This window comes from Drosophila takahashii, chromosome 2L, assembly GCF_030179915.1.
Source record: "Drosophila takahashii strain IR98-3 E-12201 chromosome 2L, DtakHiC1v2, whole genome shotgun sequence".
Classification (NCBI taxonomy): Eukaryota; Metazoa; Arthropoda; class Insecta; order Diptera; family Drosophilidae; genus Drosophila; species Drosophila takahashii.
Genome location: NC_091678.1, coordinates 29771951 through 29789503, shown reverse-complemented (window position 1 = coordinate 29789503; position 17553 = coordinate 29771951). Strand labels below are relative to the sequence as shown.

The window sequence follows — 17553 nt, the reverse complement described above, 5'->3', positions numbered from 1 at the left end:
CTGCCTAAGCTATAAACGATGGATGAATATAAATTCCATTAAGGTTTTAGAATTATATTTTATAAGTAAAGCCTAGTAGTCAGTCCGACGAAAACTGCTAGCTAAGCATAGGAGTAAGCGAGAGGCAAATAGGTAGCTAACGCCTTTAGCCGGGGACTTTTTCCCGACTCGGTACTCAGTTGAGCTAAGGAAATAATAAGGAAATACCAAAAAATACTAGATTTAGCGGATGAATTCCGATGAACGCCTTTAAGCCCAGTACTCAGTTCGGCTAAAAGCCTAGTACTCAGTTCGGGTAAGAGTTTTACTAGTCGAAAAATATTAATATTTTAGGGTGACCGAAGTTTTCGGAGTTCATCCGCAATGCATGTAGAATGGTCTTACTCTCAGCAAGCAAATTAACTGGCGCCAATTTTGAAATATTACAAAATGATTAGCCGACCTAGGTCGCAAGCTTTAAATTTGCTGTTGGAATGAGGATATGTATTGCTACAACTCCTACAGGCAGTTTTCCATTGGTTTTTGGGGTTTTCATTCTATTTATAATATGTTATTGGCACACCGCTTCTGCACAAACACAGCCAAAGATCAAATTTTTTATTCTTTGGGCCGCGGCTAAAGGCGTTCATCAGAATTCATCCGCTAAACCTAGTATTTTAGTGGTATTTTCTTACTATTTCCTTAGCTCAACTGAGTACCGAGGTGGGAAAAAGTCCCCGGCTAAGGGCTTTAGCTACCTATTTGCCTCTCGCTTACTCCTATGCTTAGCTAGCAGTTTTCGTCGTACTGAGTACTAGGCTTTAGCCTAGCTTTAGCCGCGGCCCAAAGAATAAAAAATTTGATCTTTGGCTGTGTTTGTGCCGAAGCGGTGTGCCAATAACAATTTATAAATGGAAGAAAAACCACAAAAACCAATGGAAAACTGCCTGTACACTCAGGGAAAAATTCGGGTTTTTGATGTCAAATCAAGTACGAACGATATCGAAAGTTACGTAAGCACGAAATTTCTTGATCGAAGAACGAATATTTAAAATCACGTACGACTAATTCAAGACCGAAAGTAAGAATTTGAGAACGAACGTTCTGGAAATAAGTACGACAAAAGATTGTTTTAAGTACAAAAATTCTAAATTTAAGAATGAAAAATACTTAATTTTAGTACTTTTGTACTTAAAATGTTTTACTTAAGGGGTTATATACCTTTTTTTTTTTCAAAAAAACGAAATTTTTTTTTTCTGAATCTTAAAGTATATCCCCTAGAGAACATCTTCCCAAATTTTCATACAGATCCGAATAATAGTTCGATAGGAAAACAGCGTTTTGACGCGCTCGACTTCAATAGTTGCAACGTCAACGTAAAACTTTGAATGCGATTATCTCAAAGTCGTGTTTTTCCAAAAGTGCCTTCGCTGTGACCACGATTGCGCAAGAACTATTTGATCGATCTTCAATTTTTTTTTAAATTATTCGTAATGATTGTGCCGAGTTCGTGAACGATTCAGTTGTGTGCGCCAATTTTAATTTCGCAGATCAGAATTTTTTAATAAAATTTTTAGAACTTGAAAAATCAACTTTTTGGAAAAATTGTTACTGTATGCAGAAAAAAGGAAATATTCTTAAAAGTAATCGTTCACGAACTGGAAATAATACTATACTAACTAAAAATTTTTGGTTTTTTGATATCAGTTGACCTGCTGGACTTCCATCGTGGTCACCGCAAGCCGCTATAAAAAAAAGGGTTCCGAAAGAATTGCCATAACTTCGTAAATTATTCATATTTTTTCAAGAACAAAGGCTTGTTGTTTCGATAAAAACATGTACTATCAATAAATAATAACTTCACTGTCATAAAATAATTACTACACACCAAAAAAAAAATCCAAAGTTCCCTCAATTTTTTCGCTCAAAAAAGGTATGTAACCCCTTAACAACATTATTTATTTAACTTATTTGGATAAACTTCCGTTTAGCTCCTACCCCCAATTTTTTTCAAACTTTTCATATTGACGTGTTTTTGGGTCCTGATTACGGGAAAAATAGTCAAAGTTGGCGCAAATAACGGGATCTTGAAAAATAATGGTAAAAATCGTAAAATTTTCGGTTTTTTGCAGTTTTTTCGGAACATATAAGGAAAATCAAAAAATGTTTTAGACAAAAACAGAAGATATTTATAAAACGGTTCTTTTGTGTTTTAATCATTTTCTTCGTAAACATAAAAGTTTTCGAGGAAAAACTAAAAGTATTTTAAATTGGGTGTGAACATTTTAAAATACTGCAATATCCCGCCATAAAAATGGCGACAGATAGTTTTCGATTAGTCGATAACAGCATTTTACCTTCTACTCTAGTGATGGACCTATTTTGCCTTTTTATATGGAACGGATGACCTGAATGAAAGCTGGATAAGCTTTTAAAGAAAGTAGTAAGGTACGGGCGAGGAAAACGCCGCAGACAAACATTTTTTAAACAAAAATCGGGACCCAAAAACACGTCAATAAGGAAAGTTAGAAAAAAATTGGGGGTAGTAGCTAAACGGAAGTTTATCCGTTTTGGACAAAGTACTAATGTTATGAAAAATGTATGTAAGGATTTGTATCAAAAAATTAATTTCTTTTTCTGTTCTGTGCAGCTGATAACTTACGCAAGCAATAAGAATTTTATGATTTTTTTATGCACGTTTTTATATATTTCTTAAGTAATTTGCTTTGGACAATACACTGTTGTTTTTACGGAAATTAAGGAAAAAAGTTATGATAAAATCTTTTCTCGGCTCATAGGCTAAAAAAATGAATTTTAAATTTTAAATGTAAAATAAAAACCACATATAAAGGAATGCTTATTATACCCGTTACTCGTAGAGTAAAAGGGTATATTGTATTTGTGCAAAAGTATGTAACAGCTAGAAGGAAGCGTTTCCGACCCTATAAAGTATATATACTCTTGATCAGGGTCACTAGCCGAGTCGATCTAGACATGTCCGTCTGTCCGTCCGTATGAAAGCTGAGATCTCGGAAACTACAGAAGCTAGAAGGTTGAGATTTTCCACACATATTCTTGGGCCTCCTACGCAGCGCAAGTTTATTTCAGCCGAGCGCCACTCCCCCTCTAACACCCACAATCGCCCACTAACGATTTTAAAATGTGTCCTGCGCCCACATCTTTAAAGATTTCCGAGAAGTATAAATGCAATTATGTTGTGTATATTTATACCTATCGAAATCGGACCATTCATTATAAAGTTATACGCAATCAAAATATCTCCCTCGCACTCCCTTTAGCTGAGCCACGATTATAGTCGGGACACCAACCCGAGTACAGCGTTCGCTTTATCTGAGTGACGGGTATTAAATAGTCGAGACACCAACCCGACTATAGCGTTCTCTCTTGTTTTCAATTTTAATTTTCGCAGGCGAAGCTCCGGGCTACCCACCCTGCTAGCATCTTATAATCGAGTTGTTCATCATTAAAATACAATTAATACTACGAGTTAGTGTCTTTATTCACCGCAAGCCGAGCTATCTATTCGTCTTATTCCTGACATATGAACCGCGACACAGTTATTTCCCTATACAACGACAAGGTATTGGAATGTGAGTAACAAATGGTTTTCTGTGACACCCCCGATATAACAGTAAAACGGTCCCCAACCACAGAATTGTAAATTTTACCAATTAAAAAATTACTCCCACAACAACAAAATATACACAACTGACTATTTTATAGTAGTTTTTCTATTAATAAATGCATTGTAACGAACTGTTTTCAACTGTTGGATAGCTACGTAAACGCCGCGGCTAGCTCAGAGATATTGTGTGTTCGTCCCGCCAAATTTGTATTGCGTGACTGCCCGTGACCCAAGAAAATGCAGAGATATCCGATTGAGACAAATCGGAAAACTTTATTAAGTTTTTCTTTTCGCTGGAATTGGTCCGGAATCTAGGTCCGTTTGAAGCAATATCGAATCAGTTACGATACTGACAGCTCTAAAAATCTTAAGATCATCCGCATAAAGAAGGAAGTTAAAAAAATTGTTGCAGCAACAAATGTTATAATTTAAAAAAAAAGTAAAAGGCCAAGAGAGCTACCTTGAGGAAGTCCTTTATAAGGATGCGATAATGGGATGGGATATTTCTAAAACTATAAAGCCCTTGGGATTCCTTTTGTCATTAAAATGAGATTTTAAATGTAATTGAGTGCAGCCCGTTTTTAGTTTAGTGTAGAACACACTTTATGCTGACTTGAAAGCTTTAACGACCCTGTTTCGGATCACGGTATAACTCGCCGTGGTCAGGGTTCAAGACAGATATTTGTATTTCCTCTACAGATCGGTTTACCTCCCTTTCCCCAATAATGACACAGAGTGTCGAGTGGTCGCCTTCGCTGCGTACGACTGAGTCACGGACTGCTTGCTTCGTCGCGTCGGCGCTGCGGAAGGGCCCGTCGGAGCAGTGCTGCCATTTTGTCCTCTTTCCGGACAGATCTGTCCTTTTTTTTAACGGCTTTATCCGGAAAAAATTTCAAACATCCCCTATCCGGAAATCTATCCTTTTTTAAAAAAAAACCTGTATAAACCCGTTTTTATTTGCTAAAATCCCTTTTTAACCATCGTTCTTACAGTTCGGCACTTAAAAATTAATTCTTTTTACAAATTATTAAAGAGACGTAAAGCAGTCGATGGATTTTCTTTATAGTACGATTTTTTCTGTAGCAAAAAAAATGGAAAGCACTTTTAAAATTTCTTAATTTTGACTCTCTGCTTTTTTGTCAGAAAAAAAATTCAGATTTGAACGACTCTTTTTCGGGTTTGACGCAGATATTTAATTTTGTTGTATTACGAATATAGTTACTTGAAATGCATTAATTATTATAATAATTTTAGATTATTACGTATACGCACAAAAATTTACCATGGTAAAATGATCAAACAAAGAAGGTTGTGAGTCGGGCGCAGTAGATCATTACATAATTTAATTTTATTTAAAATCCATTTATATTAAGTAAATATATAACCCATTGGTAAAAACAGAAAAATGTAGGCACATTTACTTTTGTCCTTTTTTTTTGTCCTTTTCTTAAATTTTTTGTCATTTTTTTCCCTGTTTTTTGTCCTGTTTTTCAAGCTGAGTGATGGCAGCACTGCGTCGGAGTACTGCGTGCTTCATCGTGTATACGTCGGGTTCGTAGTGTTCTGGGTCTTTAGGAGGAACGACGTACTTGGATTTCGAGTGGGGTTTGGATTGTAGAGCATCGTTAGTTTCGACCTGCCGTCTACATCTGTTCTTCTGGGGGAAATAACTGAGGGTCTGAATTACAAAAACCGGCCCGTCTCAGTGATCACGACTGCATCTGGGCTGATTTCCAAGAAACCACACCGAGACTCCAGTGATCCTTGTCGCAGAGCCGATTTACAACCGAGTACGGATCTTCGATTATCGTCGGAACGTAAGTCCCTGATAGGGTCAGTGTGATCAGTTGTACGCGGGTTGTATTTAGTTGTTGTCGTCACAATGCCCAATATCCAATTAGATGAGAATAAATTCTTCATAAAAGTTAGACATTGACAATGTTATAGTCCTGTTTAAGGACCTGTGTGGTTTTCGGGCTTTTCGCAGACTAGCTCAAGACTGGGCCGTGAGTCCCCGAACCCTTCCCACCGCACACATAACAATAAATATAACGCTGACCCTCTAACAGAAAATCAACGTTATACAACACAGTGAACTGCACGTCTACATTCAAATTCAAATTCAAAAACAAGAAAGAAAGCTAGCTTCGGCAAGCCGAAGCTTATATACCCTTGCAGATCATTCTATTAATTTTTCGATCGTTTCTATCACAGGTATATGATATAGTAGTTCGATCTTTTAAAAATTAAAATCGAAATTCGGAAATATTTCAAAATAGTCATATCCCAGAGTAGAAGGGAATGTAATAAAAACCAACAAAGATATAATTTTTTTCCCATTAATTTCCATTTAATTTTTCGACCGTTCCTATGGCAGCTATATTATATAGTGATCCGATTTAAAAAACAAAAAAACCGAAATTCATAAATATATAAATAAAAATATTCCCAAGAGTAGAAGGTAAAATTTCAAAAAACACCGGAGCTAGAATTTGTTTACGTTTTTCCTTCCTATGGGAGCTATAAGACTTGGTTCCGACTTATATACTACCTGCAATAGAAAAAAGACTTTTAGGAAAGTTTTATCCCGATAGCTCAAAAACTGAGAGACTAGTTTGCGTAGAAACAGACAGACGGACAGACGGACGGACAGACGGACGGACAGACGGACGGACAGACGGACAGACGGACAGACGGACATGGCTAGATCGACTCGTCTTGTGATGCTGATCAAGAATATATATACTTTATAGGGTCGGAAACGTCTCCTTCACTGCGTTGCAAACTTCTGACTGAAATCATAATACCCTTTGCAAGGGTATAACAAAACAAAACAAAAGCGCTCGCAACATATTTATTTGGCTTTAATAGATTGGTCTCCCGGTGTACTGGAGACCGTGCATGCCCTCCCGACCTTGCAGCTGGCTTGGATCATATTTTTCTTTTAGCAGCCGCCCCTAACTAGCTTACACACACAATTCACTTAAACATTACCCGGTTCACATTTCCCCCACATAAAAATGCATTATTCTATACTCATCTTAATTTATTAAACATTAATTTGTATGTTTTCGTTTTTCGTTTTGTATATGTATAGCCTAATTCTGCATGTTGTAATCGTTTTCCCTTTTTTTTTTAACAAAATTATGGGTCCTGTTTATTGTTCATAAATATCTTCGATCCAACCTACCCGTAAGAGCTCTCAAGGGGGGGATGAGAGGGACACTAGCAATGGATAGATTTAATTACACAAATTACAACACACAAAACTGCACTAACACACACTTAAAGAAATTTTCGAAATAAATTTGAAATAATATGTATATATATCTGGATATGCTCGTCTCTGATCAGCATTCGTTGTAGTCAGACGTGTTTTCTTTTCGCTATGAATTCTTATTCGTGCTCCGAGTGCAATGCTGAAGTCACAGCAGCGCAGCTTCGCGGTTTTGAGGCGGTCCGTTGCTCTTGGCTTTGTCGCCGTACTTTTCACACTGCATGTGTTGGATCTCCCTGAGGATGCTATTAGATTATTAACAAATATGCCAAATCTACTCTGGCAGTGTGATGGCTGTGTTGTGAGTAATGATGCACACTCCAAAATCGATGAAGTGATGGAAGAACTTCATGACTTGAAGAGTCTATACATGGACTTAAACTCAAAGTTTCTGAAGGCTTTTCCCATGTCTGGCACTGACAATAACAATGTCAATCGGCAAAAAAAAGTGGTGAAACCTTTGGCTCCAGCTTCTTCAAGTGATCGCCAAGCCAACCATGCAGACCTGGTTCCCCCCGCACTAGTTTCTACTGCCGCCAAGACCCACGCAAAGAATCACAGGAATAAGAGACAAATAACACTGTGCAGCATTTTTAGTGCTTTTTAAATTTACCTCGATGGATGCTATATTTTTGGATTCGTTACGAATTCCCAAGTTAAACTGCGTTTTCCAAAAAGTTCCGCGACGCAAGGATTCTTAGCAAAAGGACCTCAAAGTTCGAAAAATGCTGAAATTGGCCAACTTTGCGGAGCTCTCAGAGGCAAATGGATGCATGGTTTGATTCGATGTTAAAGTTTTTTAAAAGATACACCCTTTATCTTTTAAACCCCATACTTAAAAAATTTTTAAGATTTTTTTTAAGGCAGAAACAAATTCTTGAAAACATAGTCAAAAAACATAAAAGTATACAGCTGCGGTCAAAATGGTAGTAGTGTTGCCGCCCTGTGTACTTAAAAGTTTGTTGTTGTAATTGATCTTTTCCTGGTAATATTGTATTGATTATAATTTTACTATTAGACTAATTGGATAAGAAAAAATTACAACATGAAACTTTTAAAAACACTAGGCGGCAACACTGCTACTATTTTGACCGCAGCTGTATGTTTTTCAGTTGTTTTTGGAATTTATTTCTGCCTTAAAAAAAATCCTAAAATTATTTTATGTATGGGGTTTGAAAGATAAAGGGTGTATCTTTTAAAAAACTTTAACTTCGAACCAAGCCATGCATCCATTTGCCCCTGAGAGCTCCGCAAAGTTGGTCAATTTCAGCATTTTCGAACTTTGAGGTCCTTTTGCTAAGAATCCTTGCGTCGGGGAACTCTTTGGAAAACGCAGTTTAACTTGGGAATTCGTAACGAATCCAAAAATATATCATTCATCGAGGTTAATTTTTGATGCTGCATAGTGTAATTGGTCAAGCTGCTAGTTGTGAACAACTCGACGTTGTGCCGATTAATAAATTTCTTCATATTGTTAGATTCAGAGCTCATGTAAAATCTGATTCTGTGAGTGGATATGTTGCAAATAAGCTAGGCGTGGATACCGCTACCATAATCTGCAAGCCTTTAGTCAAAAATGGAGTAGATGTCGCTACATTGGAATTCGTCAATTTTAAATTAGGAATACCAGAGCAGCACTTTCAGACTGTATTTAGTAATGCATTCTGGCCGAATCCAATCAAAGTCAGTCGGTTCGTCCATAGGGATAGGCCTATTGTTGATGGGAACGTCCTGGATTCGCACAATCATCATACATCGGACTCAAAAAACCCCCAATAATCGGCGCCCCTGGTGTCGATTTTACTACGGCAAATTGTCATGATCCGCTTCCTCATCTTCATGCTACTTATTCGCAAGGTCAACGCCCGCTGGTTTCGGTATCGCTAGTTGCTACCATTAATCCCTCATACGTCACTCCCAGTGCACTCTCTTGGAGCGCATTGCCAAATCAACAACATCATCAGCTGGATTCTTCGTTTTCTGTTTTGTCTGACGTTCATCAAAAGTTCTCAGGAGAGGCTTTTGCACCACATTCCATCAAGATTCGCGGTCTAAGAGCGCTCTGCGGAGTTGTGCACTCATCACCGCCAAAACAACAACAACATCAGCTGGAGTTGTCGTCCTCTGCCTTGCGCGACATTCGTCAAATGCTCTCTGGAGAGGAACTCTCATCATCTTTCACCAATCTTCTCGCTCTAAGCGCGCTCTCCGGAGTTGTGCACTCATCACCGCCAAAACAACAACAACATCAGCTAGAGTTGTCGTCCTCTGCCTTGCGCGACATTCGTCAAATGCCCTCTGGAGAGGAACTCTCATCATCTTTCACCAATCTTCTCGCTCTAAGCGCGCTCTCCGGAGTTGTGCACTCATCACCGCCAAAACAACAACAACATCAGCTGGAGTTGTCGTCCTCTGCCTTGCGTGACATTCGTCAAATGCTCTCTGGAGAGGAACTCTCATCATCTTTCACCAATCTTCTCGCTCTAAGCGCGCTCTCCGGAGTTGTGCACTCATCACCGCCAAAGCAACAACAACATCAGCTGGAGTTGTCGTCCTCTGCCTTGCACGACATTTGTCAAACGCTCTCTGGAGAGGAGCACCCATCATTTTCTATTTCACATCTCGCTCTAAGCGCACTCTCTAGAGAGCAATCAACAACATCAGCTGGAGTTCTTGTTGTCTGTTTTCCGCGAAGTTCGTCAATCGCTCCCCAGTGAGGCGCTCTTATCGCATTTCATCAATATTCCCGCTCCTAGCGCGCTCTTCGGAGCTTTGCGCTGTTTACAATCGAATCAACAACAAGGTCAGCTGGAGTTCTAATCGGCAGCTTGGTGTGGCTTTTCTCGATGGCTCCATCAACAACAACATTGCCCTTCTCATCTCAACTTGGATAGATATGCTCCCTTAACAGCGCCATTACCATCACTCTTAAGAACTAGTTACTCTTCGCTAAAAGCATCTAACAATCTACAGGAATGCATGCATGATAAAATACGTATCAAAACCACTACATTACTGAAGGTGATCTGCGGGCCTACAACATTGGGATCGCAAGATCATATACTTCCTATAGCATTGGACTATAATGCATTAAATACGAATCCAGAGGTTGTTGATCATGCTACTGTAAGTACAGCCCCGTTAAAAGTTTATTTTCAAAACATCTCTGGAATGCGGACAAAGGCGGAGCAAGTATACCTTGCCACATCACAATGCGAGTTTGATGTTATAGTTTTAGTTGAAACTTGGCTTAACATAAACTTTTACTCAAATGAATTCTTCGACTCCAAATTGTATCATGTGTTCCGCAAAGACAGAGATAGCACGAAAACCCATTGTGCTAGAGGGGTGGTGTAGGTGTAGCTGTTCGCTGCAATTTGCGCTGCTTGGCAATTGGACTTCTCATTGACGATACCCTTCTGGATCAAGTTGCTGTTTCGATAATTGGAGAATCGGAAACTCTGCAAATTGTGGCGTCATATATACCACCAAATGCTTCCTATAAACTATACAAGGCTCATCTGGAAAACATTACCAACATCTACAATAATCTGCTGGACCATCAACATATCTGTGTGATTGGTGATTTAATTTGTCTTCTCTCGTTTGGTCCCAGGATCCGGACCATCAATCTTCACTGCCAAGCAACATACATCAACCACACGAGATTCTTTTCATCGATGATATTTTTAGTATGGGCTTAATACAAGTCAATAATATATACAATAACTTACATAAAATTTTAGACCTAGTATTTCTTAGCGCTGATATTAACTTTTCCTTAGTCCAATGCAATTCACCTATAACCAATTGTGACATCCATCATAGGCCATTGCTACTAGGTATAAACTTTTATAGTTTTCCGCCTTCAGCTGAACATTCTCCTAGATTTATTTTCAATGAAACCAGCCTCTGTTCCATCAGAAATGAGATATCTGTCATTAATTGGGAATCAGTCTTATCGCATATTAGTTTGGAGTCGTGTTATGACACTTTTTTAGTAATTATTTTAAACATAATTAAGAACAATGCTCGAGAAAGGGTCCAAAGTTCATTCAAATTGCCTTGGTATACAAAACGTTTAAAAACGCTTAAAAATCTGAGAAATAAATTCTATAAAAGGTTTTTGGTTACACACGATCCTTATGATTGGAATAGGCATTTGCAGCACAAACGTGAGTTTGAATTTCTAAAGAAAGGGCATAGCAGACTTACCTATGGAAAACGGCCCCCAGCGATTTTTAAAAATTTTGAATCAGCGATGGTAGATAATTAGAAGGAGAATATGAAAACCAATTTTCAAAGCTATTGGACATTTGGCTGAGGAGTAATCGTCTGCAATCCAAAAATGTATTTAAGCTTATATCTGACCAACGGAAACGCTTAACTGAAAATTAGTGATGAGAAATCAAAGGGATAAGAAATAGGTCCTCGCTAAAGAAGCTTGGAATTTTTAAGACTTTTTCAAAAGTGCAGAAAATCACGATTAAAATTTTCAAAAAAAATTTTGACCACTTTCAAGTTTTGGCAACCTCGCCAATTTTTTACAGCTCCTGTGTCTTTTCACCATTGAATTAATAAAAAAAAATCATAATTTTATAGGTGGTGCAACAGTGTCAAAGAAAGGAAAAACTAGATTTCAAGTAGTTTTGTGGGACGTTTTCTACAACCCGGCCACCCCAGTTTTTTTTTTTCAGTTTTTGAAGTGCACAGTACCAACTTGATTGCAAAGCACATGGCTTCCAATATTTATTCTCACACCTATTTTGGCACTATCATTACTCTTTTGCCGTATTTTGGTGTTAGAAAGAAAACACGAAATCAATTTTATCTTTCGAGCAGAAAGCACGATTGGCATAATTCAAAAGCAGAAATATCTGTCTTTTCATGGCCGATTACGAGATAAAAAAATAATGCTTTCAGACCATAGATGTCCATAGATGTTCAGACCATTTTTTAAGTCCAAAAGTAGGATTTCGGCCAATAGGTAAGTTTGAAAAATACCATTCTATCCCAATTCACTGGATTCAATGTGGGATCTCCGTTGAGGAATTCGCTATGAATTCTTTTCATTGACCTATTACTTTTTTCCAAAGCATATACAATTTTGTGTATTACATATTAAAAATTACTATTTTTGAGATTAAGTAATACAAAAACGAACTAAAGAATTCACACAGTAAATTGGGTTCTCTTTTGCGAAAAATAGAATGGTATTATTTGGGTCTGGGTCATCAATGGTCTGAAAGCATTATTTTTTTATCTCGTAATCGACCATGAAAAGACAGATATTTCTGCTTTTGAATTATGCCAATCGTGCTTTCTGCTCGAAAGATAAAATTGATTTCGTGTTTTCTTTCTAACACCAAAATACGGCAAAAGAGTAATGATAGTGCCAAAATAGGTGTAAGAATAAATATTGGAAGCAATGTGCTTTGCAATCAAGTTGGTACTGTGCACTTCAAATACTTAAAAAAAAAAACTGGGGTGGCTGGGTTGTAGAAAAAGTCCCACAAAACTACTTGAAATCTAGTTTTTCCTTTCTTTGACACTGTTGCACCACCTATAAAATTATGATTTTTTTTTATTAATTCAATGGTGAAAAGACACAGGAGCTGTAAAAAATTGGCGAGGTTGCCAAAACTTGAAAGTGGTCAAAATTTTTTTTGAAAATTTTAATCGTGGTTTTCTGCACTTTTAAAAAGTCTTAAAAATTCCAAGCTTCTTTAGCGAGGACCTATTTCTTATCCCTTTGATTTCTCATCACTAATTTTCAGTTAAGCGTTTCCGTTGGTCAGATATAAGCTTAAATACATTTTTGGATTGCAGACGATTACTCCTCAGCCAAATGTCCAATAGCTTTGAAAATTGGTTTCCATATTCTCCTTCTAATTATCTACCATCGCTGATTCAAAATTTTTAAAAATCGCTGGGGGCCGTTTTCCCTAGGTAAGTCTGCTATGCCCTTTCTTTACAATCAATATATAGCGGATGTTGAGATCGGACTAAAAAGTAATCCCAACTCTTTTTGGCGATTTATAAATTCAAAGAAAAAAACTTCTTCACTACCATCTGCCATGTTCCTAGGGAATTTATCTTCGCATTCAAATATAGAAACTGCAAATCTTTTTGCTTCTTATTTCAAAGATAATTTTGAGCCAACAGGAGCCTGGAACGATTCTCAAACCTTAAATGGGATTACTCCTCAATTGAATTTAGGTAGTTTAATCGTGCTGGAAGAGAATATTCATAAGGCCGTTGAAGACGTTGATGATTCTTACACTCCGGACTGTGATGGGATTCCGGCTTACTTTCTTAAACATTGTATAGAGGTGATATGCGTACCACTAAAAATTATTTTTGATAAATCACTTTCTAGTGGACACTTTGTGGAAAGATGGAAGGTCGCATCCGTGACTCCAATCCTGAAATCAGGGCCGAAGAATAACATTGCCAATTACAGGCCTATAGCACAGATCAGTAATATCGCTAAACTCTTCGATTGCATTGTTGCCCATAAATTATCATTTCTTGCAAAAACATATATAAGCACTTCTCAGCATGGTTTTGTAGCAGGTCGGTCAACCACGACTAACCTTGCCGTCTTCAGCAACTATTGCGTTCATGCATTTAATAAGCGATCTCAGGTTGATGCTATATATACTGACTTTGCGAAAGCCTTTGACAAAGTTAGCCACAGTGCCCTACTGGCAAAACTAGCTCGCTTGGGTATACATTCGGCATTACTAAATTGGATAAAATCATATTTACATAATCGTCTTTACAGAGTCAATATTAATGGAAATTTCTCTGATTCCTATTTGGCAACCTCGGGCCTTCCTCAGGGGAGTGCTATGGGACCTTTGCTTTTCATTATTTTCATTAATGATGTGAGGTTCTGTCTATCTTCAGAGTGTCTACTGTACGCAGATGATTTAAAAATTTTTAAGTCTATTAAAACAGCGACAGACTCACAATCGGTTCAACAGGACTTAGATTCGTTGAGCTCTTGGTGTAGCCGAAATGCGCTTCCTCTAAACATAAACAAGTGCTTCTATGTTACTTACAGTAAATCTATATATAATTTCGTCACATACTATAATATTAATGGTCAACCTTTACAGCTGCGGCAGGAATCCTTGGATCTAGGTGTGATGTTTGACTCGAAATTTAAGTTCTCAGCACACTTCGATTACATCTTGCCCAGAGCCTATGCCATGTTTGGATTTGTGAAAAGGAATGCTTCGCTATTCACTGATCCCTACACCAGACTGGCGCTTTACTTTGCATTTGTCCAATCTAAGTTAGAATATGCCGCTCCTATATGGAATCCCTTTACTAGCATTCATGGAAATAGAATAGAGCGGCTACAGAAACAATTTCTGAAATTTGCTTTATTACCGCTAAGATTGTTAGACCCTGTTCCTTCTTATCACCAGCAATGCAAGCTTGTTCGTCTACCATCCCTTGCGCATCGTAGAAATATCCTGGCCATTTGCTTTATCTTTGATTTGGTGAATGGTGGTATCGACTGTCCTGAGCTACTCTTGAAAGTTGGTTTTAACGCTCCTTCTAGGCAACTTCGGAATTTTTATCCCTTTTTTTTGAGCTGAGGCGGACTAATTATTCCCAAAATGAGCCTCTCTATAGGGCTTTATCTGAGTTTAACGCACTTCCAGCTGATATGCAGTCAGACTATTTCCCAAATAAAACCATCTTTAAACATAGGTTAATTAATTATTTTGTAAATGTTAGTACGTAATATAATTTGTTGAACTGTATAAGTAGCCAGTTAAGGTATATCCGTTGGCGAAATAAATAAATAAATAAATATGTTTGAATAATAATATAAATAAAGAAATAAAGGCCCAAAATATGGAATAAATAAATAAATAAGGCCGAAATATAGAATAAATAACTAAATACACAAATAAATAATTAAAAATCCTTAAAAATTACAAAAAAAAATTACTGGAGGTGTGTCGGTCTTCAACGACGAAAATTGTCCAAAGAGAACGGCTTATAAAACCGTCTCGCCAAAAAAAACTTGAGTGCCAGGTTAGGGTCACTCCTCGTGGGACTTCCGACTGGATATGGACTCCCAACAAAAAATCTGAGCCAGGTCAGCAGTCGTGACCTGGCTAATTTCTTCAAGAATTCACTGGGTCTGGTCGAGCCTGGAAAGGCCAATAAACACGGCCTCACTCCTGGACGTCGACCACTTACCTCAAGGGATTTCTCGTTCCCGCTTCCCAGATACTTTCCGGATCCTTATATTGGCACCAAAAATAAGTCAATTTATTTAACCGACGACGTCGTTGCAAGGAGATTTAAAATTTGTTAGTTCGTTTACACTTAACTTCTCTAAAACTTGAAAAAAACTTTGCAGCGCAACAGTCAAAACGCCCTTCCTCGCTTTTCAACTTTTTTGTTCTGTTCTTCTCTTCTCTTTGCCTAAGCCATGGAGTCCAAATTCAGTTGTTTCGAATTCAAATATTCCAGGTCGTTGACCCGGGTGACCGTCATACCATGCCACATGGCAAAGTTGGCAGGTCTACCGACACTGCTTGCGGGTTTGTTAAAAACCAGTTGGCAGGACCTAACCGATTAATGGATAATCTATCGATTACGGTTTGATTTGTTTTGAGTTACACTCTCCACCAAAAAAATATGGTTGTTAAAATCGACCAATGAAGATAGTTTAGTAACTATAAAACTATAACAATAAAAATAGTCGTCTGTGTTTGTTAAATAGTTAAACTACTATTAAAATAGTTACGCTTACGCAAGGTGTATATTTTCTTTTGTATCTTGAAAATATTTTAAATAGTGGTTTAAATATGAACAATAGTTACCCTAACTTAACTTCTTTAGTATAAAAACAAGAGGGAACGTTATAGTCGGATGCCCCGACTATCAGATACCCGTTACTCAGGTAAAGGGAGTGCGAGGTAGAAAACGTTGATCACGCATAACTTTTTAACGAATGGTCCGATTTGAAAAATTTCTTCTACATTTCGATAGGTATTGATAAACACAATAAAACTGCATTTTTAATTTTTCTGAAATATTAAAATTTTTAAAATCGTATATCAGCGATTGTGGGCGTTAGAGGGGGCGTGGCACCCTTTTGAAACAAACTTGCGCCGCGTAGGAACTCCTAGAATCTGCATGCAAAATGTCAATCTTCTAGCTTTTAGAGTTTCCGAGATCTCAGCGTTAATACAGACATGTCTAGATCGACTCGGCTAGTGATCCTGATCAAGAATATATATAGTTTATAGGGTCGGAAACGCTTCCTTCTACCTGTTACATACTTTTGCACGAATCTAGTATACCCTTTTACTCTACGAGTAACGGGTATAACGAGCACGGAAGCTAACTTCGGCAAGCCGAAGTTTTAATACCCTTGCAGATTTTACGAATGTAAACTTGACTAGAATAGCAACATGAATTAATAAACAAGAAAATATTTTATAATTGAACAAAATAAAATTTAAAAATTTTTCACCCTATTTTTCCTATGGGAGCTATAGGATATAGACGCCCGATCGGCACGCGCTTCTACCCTAATGAAGGTATGCATAAAATAATACGATTTGGAAAGATTCTTGTCAATAGCTCTTACACTGAGCGAAATATCTTCATGTTAAAGCTATATACGATTGTTCCTATGGGAGCTATAGGATATAGACGTCCGATCGGGTCGGTTTTCAAACTTGATATGCGTACACATGTTTTAGGATGACTGTGAAAGTTTTAAGTCGCTTGCTTTTAAACTGAGCTCGCAAACGGTATTGAAACAGACATACAGACGCACAGTGTAAGATTTTGCCAATCTAGCGGGACTTTTAGCAAAAGTTGAACTATTTTTGAGGTCGATGAGCTTTAAGCGGCAGTTTTAGAAATGTTCAACTATTACGAAAACAGGCACAAAACAAATTAAACAATTTTTTTTTGGAAGATAACGGTTTTTAAAGTTGGACTTTAGAAATGCATGAAAAAAGTGCCAATAAGTAAGTGTATTTTTTAGTGTTTCTGTTTTTTGGTGGAAAAAAACTTATATTATTCTATCCTATTCTATCCAACCAGAACATACATACATCCTTCGCATGCATCTAAAGTAAAATCTTGCCCATATTTTGCCCAAAGACCTTCTATTTAGAAATGAGTGAAATAAGCCGTGCTGCATTTTTCGAGGTTTGGTCGAAAAACATAAAAACCACTCAGCGAGACACTCTTGTAAAGCACGCAGTGATGGTGTTTGGCAATGACATTGATCACTCCAAATTGAAATTACATTGTCTTTTGAGTTTCAAACCCGATTTGAAAAATCTAGGAGAAATAAAGCCAGGTTTTTTGCTCATAATGCAAGTGGCCTTCAGGTCACATTAAATGGCGAAGACTGTCGCATTGATGTCATTGCTTCCACCTCAAGTACAAGAGGGAGGTCACAAAAAGTCTTTTTTGAGTGTTGTCCTAAAACACAAAAAAGGAAAAGCCAAGAATTGTTGCCTACACTCTGAAAAAAAATCGCCCAAAATTTTAGAAATTCGACATACTTTGAAAATTGCCTTGAAATTCAGAAAATATTTCTATTTTTCAGAAATATTTTTCTAAATAATTCGGAAGCGTGTGTTCGATCCCACTT

General features: G+C 37.5%; 1 protein-coding gene and 1 long non-coding RNA gene across 4 annotated transcripts in view; both read right to left on the bottom strand.

Annotated features, from left to right (window-relative positions):
• The window catches only part of ppk7 (pickpocket 7), a 59328-nt gene that overhangs the window by 33042 nt on the left and 8733 nt on the right, over positions 1 to 17553 (bottom strand). The gene's annotated exons all lie outside the window — the stretch shown is intronic.
• On the bottom strand, positions 13106 to 14046 carry LOC138911832 (uncharacterized). Its single transcript, XR_011417477.1, has 3 exons — positions 13878 to 14046; positions 13248 to 13822; positions 13106 to 13191 (listed from the first exon to the last, which is right to left on the bottom strand). It is a non-coding gene; the product is annotated as an uncharacterized lncRNA (long non-coding RNA).